Source organism: Lonchura striata, chromosome 4, assembly GCF_050655825.1.
Source record: "Lonchura striata isolate lonStrDom1 chromosome 4, ASM5065582v1, whole genome shotgun sequence".
Lineage (NCBI taxonomy): Eukaryota > Metazoa > Chordata > Aves > Passeriformes > Estrildidae > Lonchura > Lonchura striata.
Window position 1 is genome coordinate 33780761 of NC_140706.1, and position 25604 is coordinate 33806364.

General features: G+C 33.7%; 1 protein-coding gene across 29 annotated transcripts in view; it reads right to left on the reverse strand.

Moving 5' to 3' along the window:
- TENM3 (teneurin transmembrane protein 3) overlaps positions 1 to 25604 on the reverse strand; it is a 1286597-nt gene that overhangs the window by 1079408 nt on the left and 181585 nt on the right. The window lies entirely within an intron of this gene.

Here is a 25604-nt window from a genome sequence, read left to right on the forward strand (position 1 = left end):
CTTTTCCAACAATTCTATGATTCTATGGTCTATATTATATCCTAGCCTTTGAAAGTTTTTCTCACAAGTTCTCTGAAAATAAATCTGTATGAAAGATACATGAACTATCAAATACTCAATTTACTACAAATTGTTTTTCTGTTCTCTTTTCTTGATAAAATTCTTATAAAAACTCTCCACCAAACAGTCATACATTCATTCACACTCTGTTTTAAAACTATCCCCTAAGGTCTGTATAACCAAGAAGGAATGAAGCTAATTACAAAAAACAACAGAAAATATTTTTTCTTTCTGAGTATGGATAGAAAATTAGAAATAAACAGTTATATTTTAGAGAAGATACAGTATGTTCTAATGTTTTCCATTGAAATTAAATATTTAAACATATTTATGATGAAAAAATGGTGCAGAAAGAATGGGTAAATATTTTTGTGTGTCAGAGAATGATTTTTTCCTAATACTACCCTATATTTGATACCTCCTTTTGATAAAATGCCTTCCAAATCTCCTTACTGTGACAGTTGGTTCTGCAATCCATTAGTATAATGACAGTGTTTATGTTATAGTAGCTAAAATTTTGCCAATTATGTCAATTTCATAAAACACAGTCTTTAAAGTTTTATAGCTTTTCCCAAAATAAAAACAAAAGAGAACAAATGCCCCAAACCCAAAGAAGCACAATTTGAAGCTGAAACTACTACAAGGCATTTAAGTGTTATTTATTCCTAGAACATTTGAAAACAAAACAATTCATAGTTTTTCAAGCAATTTATTCTGTCAGCATTTTAAAATTTTTTTCTATTTTAATGACTTTTTTGTTTTGATAAGCCATACACTTCAACTGTGCCTCAATTTTAACTATTTTTCTAATCAGATTTTTATTAGCAAACACCCCTCTGTTGACAATTTTCCCATTAGTAAAATTCAGTAAAATATCAAGGTCAATTAATTGAGGTAGAAGTTGAATGAAAGCTGAATTTTTATGTTTCTACCCAGTCTCCCTAGAGTCAATTATCCAATGTTGTTCCCATACAGTGCAGAAACCAGAATGCTTTCCTATATTTGCACTGTCACCAACCAAGATTATTCTTTTTGTGAGTAGGACACAGGATTACCACTGTCTTCCCCAACCTTCTTCCAAGTCATGGAGCACAAACTGCTCCCATCCACAACATTGCTTTCATTAACTGAAGAGTTGTCAAGACTTTTTAGTGCTTCTATGTCAGTCACTTTAACAGCCAAAGTTTTCCTTCCTTGCTCCTCAAAGCTCCAAACAATACAAATAGATGTTCTGAATCTTCTAAGCAAGAATTTTTATGATCAGTCTGTAACAAGTGAAAAGTCACATGTTCTCTTTGAAAACTCCATGGAAATCATATCAGAGATACTGGATAGAAAATTGTAGGTAACTACAAGGGGTAACGCTACAAATAAATATACCATTCTGTTAATAATTCCTGATAGTCTACCAAAGTAGTTACCTGAAATAATTATTTTCATAGCAGTTGTTAAAAAGCTATCACATTAAATAACCTCAAAAAGACGAAATTTATATATCTGCTGAAAAGAGAATAGACATTTCCTGCAAGTGAATAATTGCAGGAGAACCACATACAAATTCTCCTTTGCACTTTGCTAGTAATAGGTTTGTTCATACAGGTAATGGCCCTAGCAATTCAGAACTATTGCAATGCAGTAGGGAAGACACGGTCTGCTATACACTGAACTAGCTCACTGACATTCATCAAAAAGAATATATGATATTTTGTGCTGGACAGCAAACAGCAAATCAATTGCAGTTGTACTTTGGCAGCTGTAACCAGATTATAAGATTAGAAGGTTAATTTTCAGCTTGATTTGTTGTCTGACAACCTTGTTTGTGAGTTTAATATCTTGGTCACTTCAGAATGCATTGGGCTGGAACAGGCCATAACTTCATTTACAAGCTGCTGGCATAGATACATTTTTCCTTAGCGTAAATGATGTCAACACATTAAGTTATTTTATTTTTAGGCAAATAGCTACAAAACACTAATTTGCAATGTAATTTGGCTGAATGAAATCTACACTTGTAAACACTCTTGTTCTGCCTTTGACTGATATTCATTCAGATAAATATCTCGGACATTTTGTGACTTTTAGTTTCTCTGCATAGCAATAGTTGGAACTCTTCCAAATGTAAATCACAAACCATGTGGAACTATTGAAACTCATTCTTCATATCACCAAGTCTCAAAAGGTACTTTATATCCAACTACTGATACGGGCATTCTAATGCTCTCTATATGTCATAGTGGACTTCTACTTGGCTTTGAAGGGAAGCTTCAGCTGCTGTGCTTTGGACAAATTTTTGGGATCGTTTCTGACTTCCTATAAATAGGAAGAGAAGGAGTGGAATCTTCCAAGTGCATTTGACTTAGGCTGCCACAATTACCATCTAAATTCAATTGTAAACACTTCTCACAGCATAGTACTTCTTTCCTTGTTTTTCGTTTTTTATTTTAATCTCTGTATACTTCAGGGAAACTAATGAATAGTATATATTTATATAAAAATAGTTGTCATTTATGCTCCACCATGTAAGCTAGAAATCTACAAAAGATAGGCAAAAGTAGTGAACAAGAAGACAATTGTCCTAAGATGATAATTAACACATATGCAATGATTCTGAATGTTATCATGATTCAACTACTCAGTTTTTAATGCTCACTGTGCTACAAAGGATGAATACTTAAATCTTTTATCCTACCCCATCTGTGTAACAGCATAAATATTAAAAACATTGTCTGTATTCTACACTGCATACACAAAAATAATAATTACATTGAATTTATCACTATTCTCCATATCACTTCTCTTGAAAATAAGCATTCCTTGCTCTATTTCTGTTACGGATACCATTTCACAATTGTGAAATCAAAAATGAAAATACTGTCAATAGACACCAGGACCAGCAAGAATATTCTCAGTTATTACAAATAACTTTGGGATATTATTTATTCATAAACGTAGACAAGATACAATGGAAAATTTTGGCAATACCCTGCTTACTTAAAAGTGATGATTTCTCTGCTTCAGATTCAAATTCTTTCTCCCTTTTGAAATTGCATAATACTAGGCAGCATAAATAAAACTCTCTGCAGAAGATTTATATGAATATTTTGCAACTAATGCTTTTTGGTTGGTTGGTTGTTTTTCTGTTTGATTTGGTTTTTTTTTAATAGTAGCCCTCTCTGAAGTTTGAGGGTAAGGACACCTCTGCATTTGAAGAGGGACTACACTAATATGGACTTAAACTTCGTTTTGTTACTGAAGTATGACAAATACTACTGAAACAATTGTGAAAGTAAGAAGTTCTTAACAAGGCAAAATTCAAACAAAAAATTATCATACTTTTGATGACCAGTTTTAAAAATTAAAATGTTAGAATTTTGAAACTTATAATTACTTTTTAACCATCCTGTGTTGGAACGATCCCTATTGTAAAGTCAGTCTCCATGAGGACTGGATGGAAGCCCTTATTTCCAAACATGAAGAAGCATAGGTGAGACTTAAAATATAATCATCATGTAGAACATAATGTAAGGAACTTAACAGTACTGCTTTTCATATTCAGCCTAATATTTGCAGTCTTGTTAAACCATTATTTTGTGGTCTACTTCCAAGCTATGAATGCAAAACCATCATACTTTAGCGGAGGATTTGACTATGTTATTTCATACTCTTCATTTGCAGTAGTAAAATGCCAGTATTGATTGCATTTAATGCAACAATTCAAGTAGCAAAATGAAGCAGTTTACTCTCTACCTGCAGAATTAACAGTGAAATCTATTTAGAATGAAGAATTGCCCATGTTAGGGATGCTTTATCTCATTTTAGCTGGAATTGAAAATTCCCAGTTAAGCAGTGGTGGCATGAGATTTCATGGCAGTAGATGAAGAAGACTGGGCCAAGGTGACACTAGGATGAACTCAAATCACAGAAATTAGTTACTAGAATCTCAGGGAGATAATAAATGGTTTAATTTGTTTTGCTACAGTTAATAAAACTGTGGTCAGTTTCTACCACAGTTCATTAAAGTCTTATTTTCTCATTCACCTTGGTGACCTTCATATAATCTTGGCCATGTTAAGGTAAGGATGTATTTCCCTCATGGTTTACTACCCATTAGAGTTCCACAACTAAATTCTTCTACTACAAGCTAAAAAAGTATTGAGTGTAATTCTGAAATATATGCATTTTTTTTGTCTATCCAACTTTTATTCATGCACTATAAGGAATGTTCCCTACCATTACTTTGTAGCAATAAGATTTTTTTGCAATTGCATATATGGGAGAGTTGTTGGTTTGAACTATACCACCACCATCCTGATCTGTTTCCAAATTTTGTAACCAAAATGCTGAAATAAAGTTTAGTTCCAGACTATTATCAATATATGTTAAATCTACAAAGATCCCACATGTTAAACATAGTAAAGAGAAGTTAATTCTCAATTGTGTCTGTTTCTGGTCTTTAAAATGTCCCATCATAGGTTTTTAAATGAAAAATAAAAAAACTCTCCTCACCTAACCCAACATCTGAGTACCGAACAAAGGAAAAAGTTAGTTACAGTTTAGGTCTACCTCTAATGTGAGCCTAAAATTCCTGCATTTTAAGATTCGTATTTATTTCTGGTCATCAGGAGGGTAAATTCTGGAGGGTTATACAGATATATTTGGTCTGCAGGAAAAAGAATGAAACACGAAAATAGCTGATATTCTTTTCTCCTGGAAAAAAACAGAACTATAGAATAAGCAGAGAAATCAATTGCCAGTGTTGTAATGACAACAAATATTAAAAAAAATCCCTCAAAAATAAAAAGAAAGTTTGCAGATGAGATTGTATTGGTTACACTTATGTGATATAAAAAGGCATTAGTTTAAGAACTTGAACAGCAAAAATAAGTAAAGGACAATCTTGCTAAAGATGGAGACAAATTCTAATGCAAAGTCCTAAGAAACCAAAACAAATGGAAATATTCTATGGATTTTCTTGGGTTTATTACTTTCATCCATTCATACAACCTTCACATGATTTACTTATTTTTACCTGATCTCACAATAGTTTCCAAAGCTTGACTATAATTTCAACAAGTTACAGCAGATTTACAAATCCCAGCTGGAAGGTGACACATCAAATTTCATGTTTCTGTGCAACTTTTGAAACTTAAAAGGAAGAGTAACTGCTGCCTGAAGAAGGTGGTAATATCATGAACTTGTATCATATCAACATGATGAAAAAGTTTACAAATGTTAAAAGCAGAAGAATACTAAATGCTATATCCCAAACCATGTGGTTTAGATTTCACTTTTTTTAGGATATACGAAGCCCTTGAAGATGCTCCTTTACATATTACATAAATAACTTAAGAACTTGTATGTATATTCAAGTGTATTATGAATCTTTATAGAAGCAAGTTTAAAGCTATATGAATTTATTATTTTTTTCAGGAGGAGCATGACTGGATTACCCCTCTCTTACACAGGCATGCTCTGCTTGTCATGTTGAACTTGACATAAGACTGCTACTTTACAGTATTGCTGCCTTTAACCATTATTGTCCAGAAGCCAGGAAATTTTACAGTGGCAATACCAAACCTTTCCAGATGCCTTTATGTGCCCATAAGCACACCATTTGTACCACAAATAAAGGGATGCTTTCACTTTTCTTGACTATGCTGTGCTCAGTATCAATCAGCAACTTTTACAGGAGCTATCTCACAGCATATGCAATAAAGAATGTATTTATTCATGGAGACAAAGTAAATTTTACAACTATGTCTGAAATCAGGGTTGGTGTTCAGGGGTAGGAAAGAAGTTATATGTGTGTGTGGTTTTTCAGCACCAAAACAAGTTCTGAATAACCACTGGTCTGTTGACAATTTGCTGCTAGGTTTTGCCAGGTTGTATTTCAGAAGTTTATGGCCATACTCAGTAAGTTCATTGAAATGTGCAGTGCAATGACTCCCATGGCAATTAACAGCAAGTTACTAGGAAATTTAATAGAGCCATGATTCCACAACACACTTTTAAAGAAGTATAACTCAGAAAAAATGCAATCTGGAAAAATGTGTGACTAGCAGTACTAGCAGGCAATATAAGATTTTCCAAGTTCTACAACATCTTCACAATGTCTAGCAGTAAGAGTTCAGACTGGCTAAGTGTAAACCTCCTTCTCAGCTAAGCATCATTTTTTAAAAGCAAAACAGTGTTCCTCAATCATGGAGGGAAGTATGAAAGGATGGATGGATGTAATCCTCATGGAAGGATGAGGATGTCAAAAAGGAAAAGAAACTCAAGACAGCTCAAGGCAAACATATAACCTTTTCCTGTTTGAATAATATGTGAGAAAATAATGCCATCTGTATATGGAAAAAAATACCTCAAATACTGTTAAAAAGAGTGATTAAATTCATTTAGTGGATATTTGTGAATATCCAGTTTATCTAGAATAATTACTGCATGTCTAGAAAAAACACGTCAACAATACACAAAATTGTTTACACAAACTGACATAATTATTTTAAAATATGAATGAAAATTGATGATTTCAGCTCATGAAATACATTAAATCTAGCATCTTACTGTAGTGTTTCAAGGTGAACATTCTCATCTCATGTTATTTTTACATATGCTGTTAGATACAATGACTTTTAAAAAGATAAAGAATAAAGAACCCATTCCCTCAAAATGCCTGTAATAGCACTGCAATGAAGACCAAAATAAAAATTTAAGATTTAAATTTATGTATATAAGAAATATATATACTCATATATTAGACTTAAGGTCTTAAATCTTTACCAACATTTAGTTAACAACAGCCCACTTCCCATTTTCTTTTAACTTTTCTAGAATGAAAAAAAAAAACTTTTAACTTTTCTAGAATGGAAATAGACAACACAGAAAACACCTATATTAATCTACTTCCTTCACAATTTCCAATTGAGTGCAATGAAGGAAGCCTATGCTTCACCTCTTAGCATTTTGAAATAATACATAAATCAGTTTCTGAATCCACACATAAGTGTGGTTTTGATCCATATACATAGCATCATGCTTCAGAACAAAAGAAGTATTAGGCTCAGGAATTTTTCTTATTTATTGTCCATTAATTCAGGGATCTGTCATTCCCATCTGCAGTGGTGTATACAGTCCCATGAAGGACCTGCTCTCAGGAGTGGCTCAGGAATTAATAAAATGCCTTGAGTTGTAAGGGACCCAGAAGGACCAAGTCCAACTCCTATTCAGGTACCTTTCAAGCACCACGCTAATCAGTTGCCTACTGTCCTACATGGCACTGGTGAGAGCACTCCTGGAGTATCATGTCCAGTTCTGGACTCTTCCGTAGAACTGAGACCTGGACAGAGCCCAGTGAAAGGCTGCAAATCCCTCCTCTGAGGAAGGACCAAGAGAGCTAGGACTGTTCAGCCTGAAGGCTGAGGCAGGATTTTACTGGTGTGTACAAATATCTGGAGGGAGGGCGTGAAGAAGATAGAGTCAGGCTTTTTTAATGGTGTTCAGTGACTGGACAAGTGGCAATGGGCACAGACTGAAACACAATTGCTTTTACCTGAATATATGGAAACACTTTTTACTGTGAGGGTGATCGAGCACTGGCACAGGCTGCCCAGGAAGGTTGGGGAGTCTCCACACCTGGCAATTTGCAAATACCATTTGGACCTGGGTGTAGGCAACCACTTCTAAATGACCCTACTTTGTGCAGGGAACTTGAACCAGAAGACCTACAGAGGTTCTGTACTACCTGGACCATTCTGTATTTCTGTTACTATGGTCTGGAAGTTACAGCTTATTGCATGTATTAGCAATCAAAAAATAATCTTTGACAAAATTAACCTTTTTTTAAATCCTGTTAAATGTACTGTTTAATGCAATATTAGTGTGCTAAAGAATTAATATACCGTTCCACTAGCCTGCAAATACAGTACACTGGCATTCATTTGATAAACAGAAGGCAATAGCAAATTATACCTTTCAAAATTTCAGTTCTTTGAATGACAGGACTTTCAGGACTTTTTCTTTTTGTGTGTAAATTTCTAGCTATGGAAGTTTATATCAAAGAAAAGCATAATTTACTCAAAATAAATATCAATTTTTAAAATAGCCTATATTTTTAAAATATCCCACAGTCAATATTACTTCAATTCCAGTCAACCAACTTCAAAAAGAATACAAGGGACAGTTTTCTGTCTAGTTTGTTCCTAGAAACCGTTAGTGATCAGTCTCAACCGTGATTTTGACATTTCTACCCTTGATTTACTAATATGTACTTTAAGGTTGCAAAAACTAGATTAAAGTGATAGCCCACCAACTTGCTAAAGGCTACAGTTTCAGCTGACACATATCATCTTTCACTAAACACTTTATGGTTTCTAACATAAAATTATTTGTTGCAAAGGCAGTACATTTTACAAACTCATTATCATTAAACTGTAGTACTGGTCTACAAGCTTTAAGCAGGTACAGTAAAATTGAGCTTATCTAGATAAAATGCTCTAGTTAGAATTGTGTAATCATATCAGAATTACTACACCTCTAAGAATAACAGTTCACCAAATCTTACTTGTTACTTTGTGCTTGGTGCACTGGATTTAGCAAGTAGTTTTAATGGCATTATTGATTAAGAACAAAATCTACTTAATACAATTAAATTTTAAAAGTAAGTAAAATACAGAAGTTTTAATATTTAGTGGTGAAGTGGATGCTGGCAGAATTAAAAAAAAAAAAAACAAAAACAAGTTAATTTCACTATACATTCAGCAGAAAATAAGTCATATAGGTTACAGTGACCATTACATATGCCTTGATGACAAAAGATTCAAGAGTATTAATTCCTTATTAAAATTACTGTAATTTAAAAATAGCTTTAAAATAAAAGTATACTATACCCAGAACATGTTGAAATTTCATAAATCTGAACAATATTATATTTGATATATTGATGTATGTCCTTTTAAGATAAAAGGCAATTCAGAGACAATTATGACTATCAGCTGAGAATGTTGTAACAGATTTTTATTAAATTTTTAATAATGTAAAGAGTTTTAAAGGAGTTAGATAACATTTCTGAAAATGTACTGGAGTTTAGTAGACCTGATTTGTCCATCCTTTCAATAAAATATATGGAATTACTTTTTCATGTCAGATTATTGACTAAATAAATTCCAGCAGCTTCAAGAGAACCATTTTGGATGCATCTTATCCATTTTGTAATTACTTGTATTTCCTTTTTAATTTTTCTCAGACAACCTGACAGAGTTACCTTCAATGATGCAAGATAATTCAAGTTGTCATTGTTTTTAGGCAGACTTCCCAAGCCCATGCCATTCAAGTCCTCACAGTCAATCATTGGAAATTAGCTGAAGACAGTTCATGAAAGGAAGTATTGACATCCATAAAAGCAGCAAGTAGTAAACAGTTATTGAAAAATGGTAAAAAGAAGCTAATCAAAACAAGTGCAGTGCATTTTGTCTGTGCTGTTAACGAGTGGTTATATATCCTGAATTTGCTAAAACGTGTTTCTTTGGGGGGGGAAAAAATCAGCAATGTCCATCTCAGATATAATTAATGATGCACTTGTCTGGTATTAAGAAAAAGTACACAAAAAATATTAGCAATATCTAAGAACTGCCATTAAATTTGTAAATTGACACTATCTAGAAACTGATTGGAAGGCACTTTCAGTTCTCCTGTTTCAAAATGTTTTGTGGTTGTGAGACAAGATTTTTCTGCACATCAGAATTAATTATAAGAATAAGCTTGGCATATAATATTTTATACCAGAAATACTCACTATTTCATAGAGATCTTCAAAATTTCTTTTCAGCAGGTAGATATTAGGATGAAGTCAGATTAAGTTAAGAATTCAATTATTGCATGTCTACTAATAGCGATAAAGGATTAACACATAATGTTGGATTTATTAAAATGCCTTTACTTTGGAAGCAATGTATTTATTTACATTTCAAAAACCCAAAAAACAAAACAGAACAAGAAAACCAACCAAACTTCCCTCCCATGCCCCTCAAGCCCAAAACCTGTTACTGCTTGAAATCCAGATATTTTGACATAAAAAAAGGCATAACAAAATAGCATAGTTTAAGAACTGGTAATATTATGAAATACAAAAGACTACCAAAACCAATTTAATTATTATTAAGGCAACATGGTTGCTTTTTACAAAAATATCCTATTCCTCCAAACTATTTGCCTAGTTGAATAATAAAGAAAAAAGAGAATGAGAGTAAGAATGTGAACCACTGATGAGGATGATACCCTGTAAATCAAGATGTCCTGATTCAGCTTCCGTGTTAACACTGATGTGACTAGTGACTTTGAAGCAAAATTAATTCAGTCTATTACACAACAGCTTTACTACCCATAAAACCAGAGATAGTATTGCCTCTTCTTCCTACCAGGTTTTATTATAACATTACACTATATGCTAATTATGCTAAGTATATCCATGTTATCATTTACAATCTGAATGGGCAGAAAATGTTATTAATCACAGAATATGAAAAATAAAAATAGCAAGAGTGAATCATAATGGATATGACTCAAACAATGGTTTGATGAAGATTTACAATGTCCCAAATAAATTTTTGGGGAGACATATATCATTTGAAACATAATTTTAAAAGATGCCATCTCAGTTGCCATCCTTCTGTAATAGAAAAACACCACGTGTGGTAATGTTCTAATAACACTATACAGTTCCCCCTGAGAGAAATATAAATACTTGAAAACCAGTATTATCAAAATCATCTAATGATCTTTGAAATGCTTCTAAATCACATTTTAAAACTTTGTTTTGTGACGAAATCAAAGCTCTACTTTCTAAATTAAACTTTATTTTAACAGTGCTTACAGACTCCAATAGATACTTTATAAAGTTCTATGTTCATTTTACATAGAAGTGTGCAGTTGGGAAATCCTATATCTAAAAACCCAAATCCCTTCTCTTTAAAAGCTGTTTGAATATTTATGTGTGCAGAGACTTCCATAATTTATATTTTTGACACTAAGTCATTATACGACCAACTGAAAAAGCTTAATTAATTGGATAAGAAAATGTCTCTAGATTCTCAATTTATTCTAAACATGCTTTAAATATTTTAAATTAGAGTTTCCAATTAAAATCGTACATGTCATATTGTCTTATGTAATTCTATTATTCATTTTTTGAAGATAGAGCTTCAGCTAAAAAACTGCATTGATGTGAACTGAGCTCAATTAGTTTCTGATGTTCTGCCAAATTGCCTCATTACCTGTCATACTAGCACACTACTGACACTTGGAAAGCTGAATTCTTTACATACACATTAATCTCTTTTTGCAAAAAAGCCTGGTAAGTATAAACACAAGATTAGGAATGTGATTTATGCAAATTATCAGCTACCTCATGAAAAATCTAGATTAAAAGAGGTGATAAGGAGGGATACTTTGTACTCCATTCTCTGGTATTTAGAACTGTTTCAAGCAAAGAACTTGCTAAATCTGACTTAAGAGTTTTAGACACATTGGCTGCTCAGCAAACTCATGAGTATTTTAATAGTATGCAAAACCCACAAGTGCAGAATGCCCACAGTTCCAGTTACTTTTATTCACCTTGATACACTTTGATTTGAAACATCATATAGATGTGAGACATATCCTCAGCTATGGCACAGAGATCCCACAAAAAACTGTTGAAGGCTTGACAAACCTGCAGATCCATTTAAATTTCAAAATCAAAAATACTAGATTGCTCCTAGATATTTTCCTGTTCAGTGTGTAGGAAACCACAGTATTAAATGGACAGTTTGGCAGACTTACCTTCAGTTCATTTGGGTTTGGCTGAATCAATATAGTAAGGGCATTCCATTAGGAAAACCACAATTAGGCTGCCTTGGCAATATGCTGCTCTGTGTAACATATTGTGGATTTGTTGAACAATGCTACTTAAAAATCAGCTTTTCCAGATTCAACTATAAAATTCAATGTGCACTTCATTTTCAGAAATATTTCTTAGTTTCTGAGGATATGAACAGACAAACAAGACACTACTGGGAATATCTCTCTTGAGATCTTTAAAGTTTGAATAAATTTCAGCTCTTTTGCAAACCTACATTTTGCAGGAAGGTGTTCCTATCACAGACCTGGTTTAAGGTATATCTTGAAGGAATTGAATAGCAGTTGTGTCTTATGGAGCATGGACAGAGGCTGATTGGTCTCCTAACCCGTGTGATCAGATAACTAGAATGGTAGTGTGCACTTTTGAAGGCAGGAATTACATATTTTGGACATGGCATATCAGACAGTTTTGAATTACTTCTGATTTTTTAATTCTGATCATGGCCCATAATGCTATTGTATCTGCAAAAGAACCATTAATCAAAACTCTTGATGACTTAAAAAAAAAAAGCTCATGTATTTTGTATCTAGATTGACATAAAAAAGTATCTCACAGGAAAAATGTTTGAGAAATTTTAAGAGCTGTTGGTCAAACACTGGAGTTTAAATCAAAGTCAAAACCAAGAAAACCTAACTTCCTCAGGGCAACTAAAAATATTCCCAAATTCTACATATGAAATTCTGAAATTAAACACAGTAGAAAACAATACTTCTTCCTCTATATCCTACTACTCTACACAGTAAATTCCACCTACAAAATAGAGATCCATAACTTCCTAGCATAAAACCAAGGAAAATAATTTGAACCTAGGCTCCAGAAACAGTGTGGAAAAACTGGCTTTTTAGGCCATTTCTGAATTCAAAAATTTTGGTTATTTTTTTTTTTTATTCTGCTGATGAAGGAGGTGACTTGCAACAGCTGTTATCCTCCCCATCATATAAAGTGCTAACATCAAAGATAAACTGAGGGGTAATAACTATATTTGCTGCTAATGTAAAATATTATGGCAACATTTCTAAAACCTCTAAATATCTTTTTCTTGAAGACAACACAGTTCAAATATAAAGAAGAAACCTATGTCCTTGAAATGTGTTTGATTTCATTTATTTTGAATACTGGTCAGAAAGTTCTACTCTGAAAACTGGCAATACTTATACTGTACCAATCAATGATCTGACCATCTAATTTTTGATGTTTACCACATGATTAAATTTTCAAATTGAAAATAAAGGAAATATATGGATATATTTTTCTTCATTTCTAGCTGAAATTCTTGGACAGCAGTGAATATTTATGCTTCTGGTGGGGGAGGGGAGAGGTTTACTTAATACAGCTGGAGTATGAAATAGGTTTATCCATTTTCCCAGTGAAATCCATACCTATTTGGAACATGAGTGTATTTTGACACAGAGGTCTCACAAGTTGCCTTGTTTATTTTTAAAATTCCATTGATTGTAATATCTAACTGGAAGCTTGAAAATAATAATTTTCCCAATATCATTTTTTGTCTTTTTCCACTTAGCAGATATTAGACTCTCCCCAACCCTTGTGTTTGAGTAAGCTTACGTTAGAATTGATGTCTTTAAATGAAAAAAAACAAAATCAAGCTCAGTATAGCACCTACCTATCTTGTCAAATATCTTAACACATAGAGATCAAACATAACAGACTAACTACGGGAATAGCATTTGTTAATTAATTGCTGCTGCAAAGTCAACCTGAGACGCACTAAGCATTGTGGATTTTATTACTGTCTGAAAATCTTACAGCTTTGTTTGTCCATTATTTAAAAAAAAAAAAAAAAATTGGTGATTGAGTGCCAGGTCAAAAAAAAATGCTGTTAGAATTTGGCAGATTTTTACCATAAGAAAAGAACAACTTTAATTTACAATGCCATCCATCATTTTAAAACACAATACACTTTTAGGTGGTGCAAAAAAAGGTTTTGGCTTATTCTAAAATCAGCATATTTGATTTTATCATTGAGAGTGAGCATTTATTTTTCTAGATATGTATCCACTTTACACACATATTAACTTCTAACAGTCATATCTATATATTAATGCATTTAACTTAAATCACATTTTCCTAAGTCTGTGCTTTTGTTTACAGACTTATGCTCAAAATACATTTTCATCTCCATGAATATTTATTTCCAGAAAGGGCATGTACCTATATGCTATCTAATTTGACTTAATTTTCAATAGGTCTTACCATAAATATCCAATTAAATGCTCTTTCAAGCATCAGGATTGGAGTCTGGCGTTTCAGACCTCTACCACGTTCAGAAACCTGCATATCAGCTTGGATGCCTACGTACTGCAGGCAACTGCTGGAGCTCATATTGGCAAACATAGAAGAACTGGTTAGGAATATGAAGGTCGGGTGCAGTCTTGGCTGCAGTGACCATCACAGAGAGGAGCTCAGAATGCTGAGAGAAGGGAAGGAGGTAAAAGGTAGGATGCCATCCCAGGACAGTTAAATGGGTCCAGTGCTGACTAAGGATAAGGAAAAGGTCAAGGTGTTCTTCCTGGAATTTACCAGTAAGGTCTTCCTTAAGAAATTCAGTTCCCCTGAAAACAGTGGGAAAGTCTGGCATAATGAAAACTCAATCCTAGTGGACAAGTATCACTTACAGGAACAGTTGAACTACTGGAAACCATGAGCCAATAGAACAAAATGTAAGCTACAACCAGTGCTGAGAGAGCTGAGTGATGTCACTCTGATGACATTCCTTGAAAGATGATGGAAATTGGATTGTGTTCCCCAGGCCTGCAAGCGAAAAAAAACGTCCCTCCTGTATTTAAGAAGGACAAAATGGAAGATCCAGGAAAGTATGGGCTAATCAGCCAGAACTCAGCTTGTAGAGTGGTGTTGGAAAAATACCCCTCAAAACCATATCCAAAACCATTTAAGGGCAAGAAGGTGACAAATCCAAACTAGCCTGGATTTAATAAGAAATCATGTTTGATCATCATGACAGGTTGCTAGTAAAGTCGACAATTTCAGAAGGCTTTCCACACTCTTAAAACACAATAGTCAAAAACAGAAACACAGGACATTCCATTTAAACATAAGAAAAATCTTTCGTACTGGAAGATTGATCAAACAACAGAACAAGTTACTAAAAGAGGTTATTGGAGACCCCATCCTTGGAAATATCTAAAACCTGTCTGGATATGAACCTGAGCAACCTGCACTAGTCTAGTTCTGCTATGATGAGGGAGGTTGGAGGAGTCTATCGAGTCTATCTCATGGGGTCCCTCTAAACTCAGCTGTTATGCGATGTTTTGATTCTGTGAATTGGTAGTAAATCTCATTTGATGAGAAAATCTCATATGTCTCATTAAAAGCATGGTACTTGTCAGACCTGAATTACAGTGGGTATTATGGTGGCTTTACAACTGCATGGGTTAAAATGACACAGGAAAATGATACAAAAAAATTATGATTTTAAAAAGACATTTAGCACTGTCACAAAAACTCTGTTTTGTAAATACACTGGAAATAATTTCGAAACATCTTCAATTTTAAAAAATGTGCTTTTTTCTGAAGATTATACTTCTAATAGAAGTTCCATTAATGGCATTGAAAAAAAAAAACTTGAAAATTGATACTTTACTTTTCAGATATAGAAGAAACTAACCAGAAATTAAGAAAGAAAAAAACCACCAAGAAATCTGAGAGTGAGGAACAATTATTTAAAAATCATCAGATATAGAGAACATACAGGTCTGTTAATAAACTTTTTAGTTTGCAATATAGATGGCTGAAATATTTATCTTTAATATTAGACATTTACCCAAAAGAATGAAGAAAGTAATGCACAGATCAAACACAAATATCAATTAAGATGGCCTGAAAATTATGTATCCCAAAGTTACACTATTCCTCTTGGTATTTGTCTTATACTGAAATCTTTGTTTCATTAAAAGGCAATAAGGAAAAGATTGTATAAAATAAATTATTTTACTTCACACTTTCAGTCTGGTTTTCATGTTGTCAAGAAAATCAAACACTCTTCACTTCTTGTGTGCCTGAAATAATTTCCTTATTTTTTGACTTTAAGTAAAGATAAAAATACAAATTACCCATCCCAGACTCACTATAGACTATACAGAATATTTGTAACCATCAAGAGGCCTGAAATCATATCCTTGCTGCCCTACATTTTAAGTTGTCATTGGGCATAAACTGTGAGGTCATTGAGAATCTGTAATTGCATTTACAACCTCTGCAAGAAGTAGAGATTGTGAATATAAACCTTGTGCCTCAAGACAACAGAGAATGAAGAGCATTATGGTAATGAGATATAAACTCAGGCTTTTTCTAACAATTTCTGATCTCTGAACTATGGTAATTGAACAAGTTTTTAAGTCAAATATTCTGGGTGAATTCCAGATCCTTTGTTTCCTTAAAGTATTAAACAATCCTCTTGGCTTTAGATAATAAATTTCTATTCACTTCATGTTCTCAGTCATTGAAAAACACTTTTGAGACAGATTAGGTGATAAACCCTATTGTATTCAATGGTGTAATGATGCTACATAACATATTATTTTACATAAAAAAAAATCTTTGCCATGAACTATCAGGAAAGAAGAAATTTCAAATATAGATCACCATAATTTCTTGTTACACTATAAATGAGGAAGCATAAAAGAATTAGTAGTCATTGTGATGCACTAGTGACTATCAAATACAAAAAATACAAAGCTAAATGGAGAGTTATTGAATTTGATACTGGTCAGGGGATTCTCCAGTATTTTGGAACAATACAGAAAGTGCATTTATGCTTTCCATTCCCTCCCAGTGCACTGGATAGCTACAATAGTGGTGTTCTTTTTTTCCCTACTTTTATTTTCAACTGCATTATAGTGATTTTCCTGAACAAACAATATCAAATCAAAAGTCACAAGAGGGAGGCATCCCCATCAGTATGTAGGTTCCTTATAGGGATGTAATAATTTCTAAGCATAATATTAACTCAATATGACCCTTCAAAGGGCAGGAAGTATTGTAGTAGGTTTGGAATTTAAACCAAAGCAGGAAGATATTTCCTTCATGCATATACTCACTAGTACAAATATATGTCTGCAGAGACAGCAAAACTATTAGCAAATAAATTTTATGTCTAAGGATATCCTTTTTTATTGTGACCAAATGCTTCGTACTAAAATTAAACAGTTGTAATAGAAACTCTGCAAATTAAAAAAAAATCCCAAGGTCAAGCAAGAATCCTACAGAGGATTTAAAAATATTTGGTGGTAACTCTGAAAACTGAGTTGAGATTTTTCAGCACAATCAAGCCCAAAGCTTTCCTCAGTTTAATGTTATGGTTCCTCAAACACATCATTCCAAAGCAATGTCGAATTCTGTAAGACACTAAAGAGACTGGGGTTTCAGATATGTAATGTATTGTGAAAGACTAGGAAACAATTCTCTCCTGAATTACTATGAAAATCCTTTTAATGACTTTTAATATACGTATATTTCTGAAGTGATGTCATTGTTTAATTTAAGGAAAGAGCAGAAAGAGAACACAAGGAAGATCATGATTCTTTAAGCTGATCTTGTGGGCACTCAGAGGAAATTCACAGCCCTTGTTTCATCTTCAGGAATTTCAAAATCCATTCCAACTCAATTAAAAATTTTTTAAATGCTACACTTCAGAGTAGGTTATGAATAATTTTGCAAGATGCTTTATATTAAGAGATAAGTTACACCCTGAATTTATTTTCAAGGCCTCTGCAACAGCTAATTTGTCAGAAAATTCTGCCAAAAGACAGTTGAGATACACATCTGTGCTACAGATGATGATGGCAAAAGATACTGATAAACACTCAAAACCTACAGTAGTTTGGTAAATGTCAGATGACCAACATTCTATGATGAATTGTAAGAGACAAGTTTACTTTTTAAAAATTCACACAAACCAAAGAGGTTTTTTCTACATCACTTTCATTATATACACATCATACTTCTTTAAAACATTTATAGAAAGTATTCAGTTGTAGATATTCTTGTCTACAGTTGAACAAAGTGTTAAAATTGCCATAACTAGAGAAAAAACCTCTCAGCATAAATAGCAGAAAATCCAGTGTAATTGAACTGAGGCCAATTAAAGGACATTAAAGACCCAAATAGAGAGAAGGAAAGAAAGCAAAGGAGAGAATCCATGAAAAAAACCCATTTACTGACCCGATCAGAAAAAAAAATTAATAAAGTTTGAGAAAAATACAATACTGCACAATATGCAGTATTTGTTGCTGCATTACAATGCAATTTTTTTTTCTTCTAGACTTTCAGCGTAAAGCTAGGAATAGTAAATCTGCTTCCCTTTTAGAAAGTAGTATAATCCTAAAAACCATGATCCATTAAATGCTCAGAAGCAATTGGCTATCTGAATAATAATTAAGAGCTCAGACCAGTATGCTGTGTTCCTCTTCCATATCACAACATTGCTGCTATTATTAGAACATATCCAGTAACCATCACTCAATTCATCAGGAGATGGTAACTGCTTCACACTTGTATAATCAAGTGCAGTTATTCCGGCATGTAAATCAAAATGTAGGAATTTTGGCTTTAGCATCCTTTTTTTTTTTTCTTAAATGAAAGGAATCCTGCATAATCCAAATACTGTTCATTTAGCGCAGCGCAAAAACAAGCACATGTCCACCTCCCAGCACTGCTAGCATAATAAACTGCCATGTACTTTTAACTGGAAACATCATACCTTGGTTAACCCAGAATTTAAATTCCTTGTGATGTCATGAATTTGCCAAATGAGTAGGGCCTACTTGATTTAGCTTTTGCTTCACTGTGCACAATTATGTTGTGTGATGCCCAGTGTTACAAATGCTTCATAACTAACAGTGCTATCACAAACTTGTTCTTTGTAGAGCTGCCTACAGCCTTTCATTAAAATGGCTTGAGGAGTGCAGACACAGGATGACAGCAGAAGCCTTGAAATAAAGGCACAAATTGAAACCAGAGGCTTATAGACAATTGCAGTCAACTTCTGGTTACTAGGGAAAATAAAAGTTTTAAGGAAAAACAGTTTCAAGGGTAAGAAGTAGACAAAGAGCAAGAACCCAAGTGTATAAAACACAGCATATAAATACAGTGACTGAGAGCATACTAAAAAAAACATAATGCCCCCAAGGTGACAGTTGGGGAAAATAAGAAATCATATTCATAAACATTAAAACTCCTGGAGGGGAGGAACCTCCCCACTATGAAAATCAGCCTTCTCCTCCTCAAGGATTTGGGATGGTGATAACTCATGCCCCAACCTCTTCCTCTAAAACAGAAGTCACCAGCCTCAGAAGCCAGGGTGGCCCTGGATGGGTCAAAATAGCACCAGGAAGAGACTTGGATGCCAGAAAGAGTTTTCGAGTTTTAAGCAAATCTAATTCAAAATTAAAACATTCCTACTATAAATGGAGTACTAATAAGGCTTTGAAAAAAAATTTTAAGACTTGGACAGAGAGTAAATTCATTGCTTTGCACAGCTGGTGTGCTCCTTTGGCCTCACACAAACTGCAAGAGGTTAAGTGCAGGAGTCTGATAGAGAACTTACAGCCTAGTCTTGAGAGACAACCAACCGGTTGTCAGAAAAATTTTATAAGAAAATAACTATGAGCTTATGAACAAAGTCTCTGTAAAGAAGACAGAGACGAATATCTCCTAACAGAGAAGATGTCAGCTGTGAGAGGCTCATGCTTTTCAAGTTAAAGAGGAAGATCATAATAGAAACAAATGCAGCAAAATCTGAACAAAATCAAGCACATAAAAAGGGGGTGAATACATCTGTTCTATTTACAGATTACTAGAAGAAAGGGTTTTTAAGCTCTGCATGTAATGCATATGATATAATCAGATTATACCAGTGAAAACAGAATTATACAAAAAAAAAAAAATAGAAAGCTAGCAGGGTAAGAAGAATATAGGGTGAAAATATGTTCATTAAAATACCAAGATTAAAACAATTTTGATGCTACATACAACATTTCCTGTTGGTTACTAGAAGGAAGCACCATGCAATGTAACTACAGAAAGCGGTTCTTGGCAGACAAATTACAATGAAATGTGAAGTTTAATAGACACTTTGATGACTAAATCTCAAACCTCAAAGTATTGATTAAAAGCAATGTGCCTGGGATACCAGGAAGTAAAAAAGACTACTTCAGAAGCTACAATGATTGCAGGTACCATTCTGTGTGTGTCACCTACAGAATTAGAATCAGAGAAAGCAGGGAAGGACAAGAGGATAATGATAGACTAAACCTCATATTTAGGCAATACTTTGAGAATTTAAATCCCACCCTATGTCTGAAAAAGGCAAATCCCTTCAGTTTTGCTTTGCTTTGATTTTTATTTCATGTTTAGTTATGCATTATGACTCCATTTCTTCCTGACAGATACCCTTGACAGCTTACATAGTGTGCCGAGCTGTTCTTACAACCACTGGTGAAGCAGAGATGCACTCTCTCTGAAACATGACTCTGACACATGACTCTGAAAATAGGACTTCCAGATATTAACAACAAGAAAGGGAAAGGAAGCTTGTTTTCAGCTTTGTTTTACTCAGTTGAAACGTGATAGAGTGAATAAGAAAAGATAGAAGAATGAAATGTCAAAACCCTATAAACCAAAACATCTCAGGCATGCATGTATTAATCTTGTTTGGTTTACCATTTTAAATCTGGGCAAGCAAGAAACCTCTTCTGCAAAAAGAAGTTAAAGAAATAAATTGGAAAATGTAGAGGCTTTGAAATGCAGCAAAGTCACACTTGTTCATTACCTGTGCTATAAAGTCGTGTCTAATTACATAACAGTGCTGCTTTGAAAATAACTTTTATTTCAATTTTAAGAGTGGCAGGAGTAAACTTTTTCAGTTGGGTATTTTATTCTATCTCCTTAAATCACTTTTTCTGGATCCCAGAACTTTGCAATATTAATATCGTTTGTTTGTTTCTTTTTTCTGGTAGAATAATGTAATATCTTTAAATGAGTTCAGAGTTAAACTGCTAAATTATGAAGCATAAAATAAGTATAGTTTGTCATTTATCTCTGATATATTATTGTGTTCTTAGGTTACTGACAGCTACAGTCCACAAATTGTGTTTTAACACAATACACTAATTTTCCCAAGCCTCTTCTATATTCGTATATAGCATCTTAAAAATGAACTGTGAAATAACAGAAAGCTCCAAGACACATGTATCATGTACAACTGAGAATAGCAGAGTATTTCAAAGAGAAACTCTCACAAGTACAAGATAAAGAACAGCCAAAGGAGATATTCTGTAAAGGAAAAATAAAGTTGAAATCTTGTACCTTGAGCTGGGGAGGAACGAAGGTGTGGGAAGGGAAAGGAAAGCAGTTATGGTACAATTCCTCTGGTAGAGGCTAGAGATTTTTTTGTCTCCTGCTGAGTTTCACACTTCAGTGGCGTTCAGTAGAAGTCATGGAATCATTTAGGTTGGAAAAGACCAGATCATCAAGTTCAACCACAAAACTAACACTGCCAAGCCCACCTCTAAACCATGTCCCCAAGTGTCACACCTACACATCTTTAAAATAACTCTGAGGATGGTGAACTAACCACTTCCCTGGGCAGCACGTACCAGAGCCTGACAACTGTTTTCATGTAGAAAAAACAAAATGGCAAGGATATTTAAGCACTTTTTTTTCCTGGAATACGCAGCAGCTCCCAAATCAGTTTGTTCCATAGCACTTGCTGGAACTAAGGTGCATGACAAGATTCAGACACAATATATGAAAATGCACACATCCTGAATCCCAAAGATAGGAGGGGTGGAAGTAATAATTAAAACAGAGAGATTAAATAAGCAAATCCCAAGTAGAGAAGATCAGTAACCTATTGCTGCTTACTGCCAGAGACTGCTACTTTTTTCTGCCAATGTATTGTAGAAATTTAAATTTTAATTTCTCAACTGGCATACCAAATGTCAACAAGAAAAGGCAGAGCAGATTCCTGTCTTTTCTTACTTTTGGGCAAGTGAGGTTAGCAGGAAAATACCTATAGCAAATTCCTCTTCCTGAGTAGAGGATTTATATAAATCCAGCTAATGAGACTAAGCTGTCAGAAGCAGCAGTTTATATTTAAAAAAAAAAAAAAAATCCCTCAAATAGAAAAAGTAGCAGAAGCTTTGGGATTTATCCCTATTTTATAAAATTCAAAAAGAGGAAGTAATTTTCCTACTAAGATGCCTTATATAGTAGATAAAGAGTGAGAAAACGTTTACAAATTTTTATACAGTTCTCAGTATTAGTATGATGTTAGAATGTGCAAAGTTTAGAAAACAAAAAACTCTGAATTATTTCTTCTCTTTGAATGAATCAGGATAAAACCATTTAACTGTACATATTTTAGACTGTTGACACGATCAAGTGGTGTCTGCATGTAAAGATATCACAAATAGAAAGTAATTGATTTTTTGGTAAATCTATTTTTTAAAAATAGAATTGAGTGTCCAAGGACAGGCCAAGGGAAGTTAATTTATCTAATCAGTGAATATTTATGTAATTTAGTATATATCTCATGTAAACTGCATATTGAATCCATATGCATGGAAATAGAACTGAATTCTAATTCTATTCTCCAAATTTAACCATCTAGCCCAAACCAGTTCTTTCTCTTCAGTTTACTGTGCCTGGAATTTTGATTCAACTGGACAGGAAGAAACTTGTGTTGCCTGGTATAACTCTCACTAGATGAAAGTTAAGAGTATCTGTTTGCATGGAAAACTTGCCAGGGTCAATCACAGGATTCTGGTTTTAGTCAGTCACAGGATTCAGCAGTACAGTAAGTAGAATGCATATTAATTGTATTCTCCAGGGACACATCTCCTATTACATTTTTAAACAGGCAACCTCAGCTCCGTATCCTAAAGAATGAAACAAGAAAAGGGTTTAGTCACTTGAAGTAGTGTTAATCCTAAACCATGAGAGGATTAGAAATCCTGTCACTTCACTATCATTTTCACCATACCCTAGGATTTCCTAATGATTAACTATAGGTTAATGTCTGCTCCATATAGTCTTGACTGTGGATCTCATTCAGAGGAGCTTAACTCTTTTTGTGCTCTATAAGGCAATGTAGGTGTCTAAGGATGGTTCTGAGTATTACCTCTTGCAATGTCTAAGTGTGTTTATGTATCCTGCCTGAAATAATTTTATCTGCTGGGTGATGTCATCTCCTGAATTGCATTGATTTTTCTTGAAACTAGTCTTCCAAGTAATTTCAGCCCTTTGAAAATCACTATATAAGTCTTTCAAGAGATTCTCCTGACCCTCATCTCTTTTTCATCACAACAGCTATTTCTGTCTTAAAGAGAGAGAAGCAGTCACATAAATGAAAATGCTACTGGTGGGGACTGTATTTTTTTCTCCTAATAGAAACATACTTGCTTGACAAGTGACATTTTAAACAAAACAGATGATACATGCTTGAATTCAAAATTCTTCTTAATGCATAGGCAAAGTAATCTCAACTGAAATGCTCTAGTACTTAATATATCTCCTCTAAGGAGAAAAAAATGAAGGCAATAAGCCATGGAATAAATAAATATTGAGCATACATACTCTAAGGGCACTTCCATTACATTTTACCAGGAAAAGCAATATTTAAAATGTTCAATATAGACAGGATTGGCCCAAAACTGAATACACGATTGCTCAACTGTATTAGAGAAACATGATTGAAAACAATACTTACTTTTTTTTTCCAATTTTTTACTGAAATTTGGAAAAAAAATCTCTACTAGTATTCTTTAAGAGGTAAAAAAAATATATCTCAAATTGTTTTATATATTGAAATGGCTACAAACTGCATCAATATAATAATGGAATTCAGAAGGATAGAAAGCTATCTTGTTTGGAAATAACATTCCTCAATATTCAACTAGCATCCATGAAGTAATTCACTGCAATGAGATGTATTCATTTTACTTTAAATTACCTCTAAAACTTTACATGCCCCAGAATTACAGGAGGGGGAAACTCACATTGCTATAATCATCTGTACAAGATACAGTGTGCCCATACTTGCATTCCACACATTCATGACATAATATGAAAGAATGAAGTTGATATTTGCCCTTTCCTGTCCCTGTCATTGGATTGTAGCCCTGCTGTCAATAAAAGCTGTCCTCAAGAAAGAGCACAAGATTCTGTTTAGCTCTCTTCTAAGCATCTCGTGTCAGGCTTGAAAGGCTGTATTCCTTTTATCTCTTGTCCTCATTTCCTATCATGTACATGTCGTATACACATACTCACAGTATTTGTGTAGGGAAATATATCAATATGTGTCAAAATTTAACTGGATGGAATAAACTACTTTGCATCTGGAGACTCCATAGAATCAGTACTCATTTAAAGTGCATCCTAAAGTAAACATCATACTTGGGAAATAATACTATGTACAAATTAAAGTCATGTCTTAGATATACAGAGTAGCACAAATTGATGGCCATTTTTCTATCCCAATTAGAATAATTTATAATATACAGTACATCCTGTCAGGTACAATGTGCTGACATCTTTACATGAAAGGACAGAAAGAGTAATACATAACAATAAACTCCCAGGACAGCATCAATTAACACTGCCAGACTAAGCAGTTCTTACTTATCTAGCTAGTGTGGCTTATTTAATAAACAAAACAAGACTTCTCAAGAGGATTGTAATGTCATTAGTTCTATTCTTCTTTTAACCTCCTATGCTGAATAGGTCTTTTTTTTCCCCTCACAGTTAGATGTACCTGTCAGAAATGTGACATGTGTTTTCTCATCCTTATACTTATGTCCTTCAATGATGATTCTCCTAGGCACCCTCAGTGGCATTCAAATAGGACCTTGGAGTATGGCACTCTCTCTTTCTTCTCCTTTGTGTCTTTTCTTAGCATGCTTTTTTGAACTCTTCCATATTTTTCACCTCTAACATTCTTTTTTTCCTACTTTTACTGAAATATTTTCACTCGGCCAATACTATTTAAATCTTGGCATGATCAAAGTCTACCAGAGGTACTTGGGGAAGAAACAAATTACCTCACCAATTGTATTTTTATATACACACATGATCAAAAAATAAAAGAAAAAGAGGAACCAACACATCTGCACACAAAACCCATCCATTTTATGATATTATTTCTTTCATAACTTCCAAAGTAGAATAGACTACTCAATATTTGGTTTTTCGGTGGATCTAAGCATTGCATGTGTAGCACACTGAGGCATAAGGAAAGTGGTCTCCCATATTTCACACTGTCCTGGGATTTCAATCAAGAAGAAAAAAAAATTATAAATAAGATTTTTTCAAAGTTTAAAAACTAGAATAAGAAGAAAAAAAAAAAATATGACCAAAGCCAAAATACTGAAAGGCTGAATATTTCAGGAATTCTTCTGGGACATAAGACCACGCTTGAAGTTTTTAGTCAGTCTGGGAATACAGCATGTTCTGAAATGAGCCTTTGACTTTTTTTGTCTCAGCTTAGATACTCTTCCCACATGTTTTTGTCCATAAATGTCCAGTACTCAGATGATATCTGGCACAATCCCCAAAAACTTGTGGAATTTTCTCAGAACCTCTCCATTAATATCTAATTAATTCGCTGTGTTTT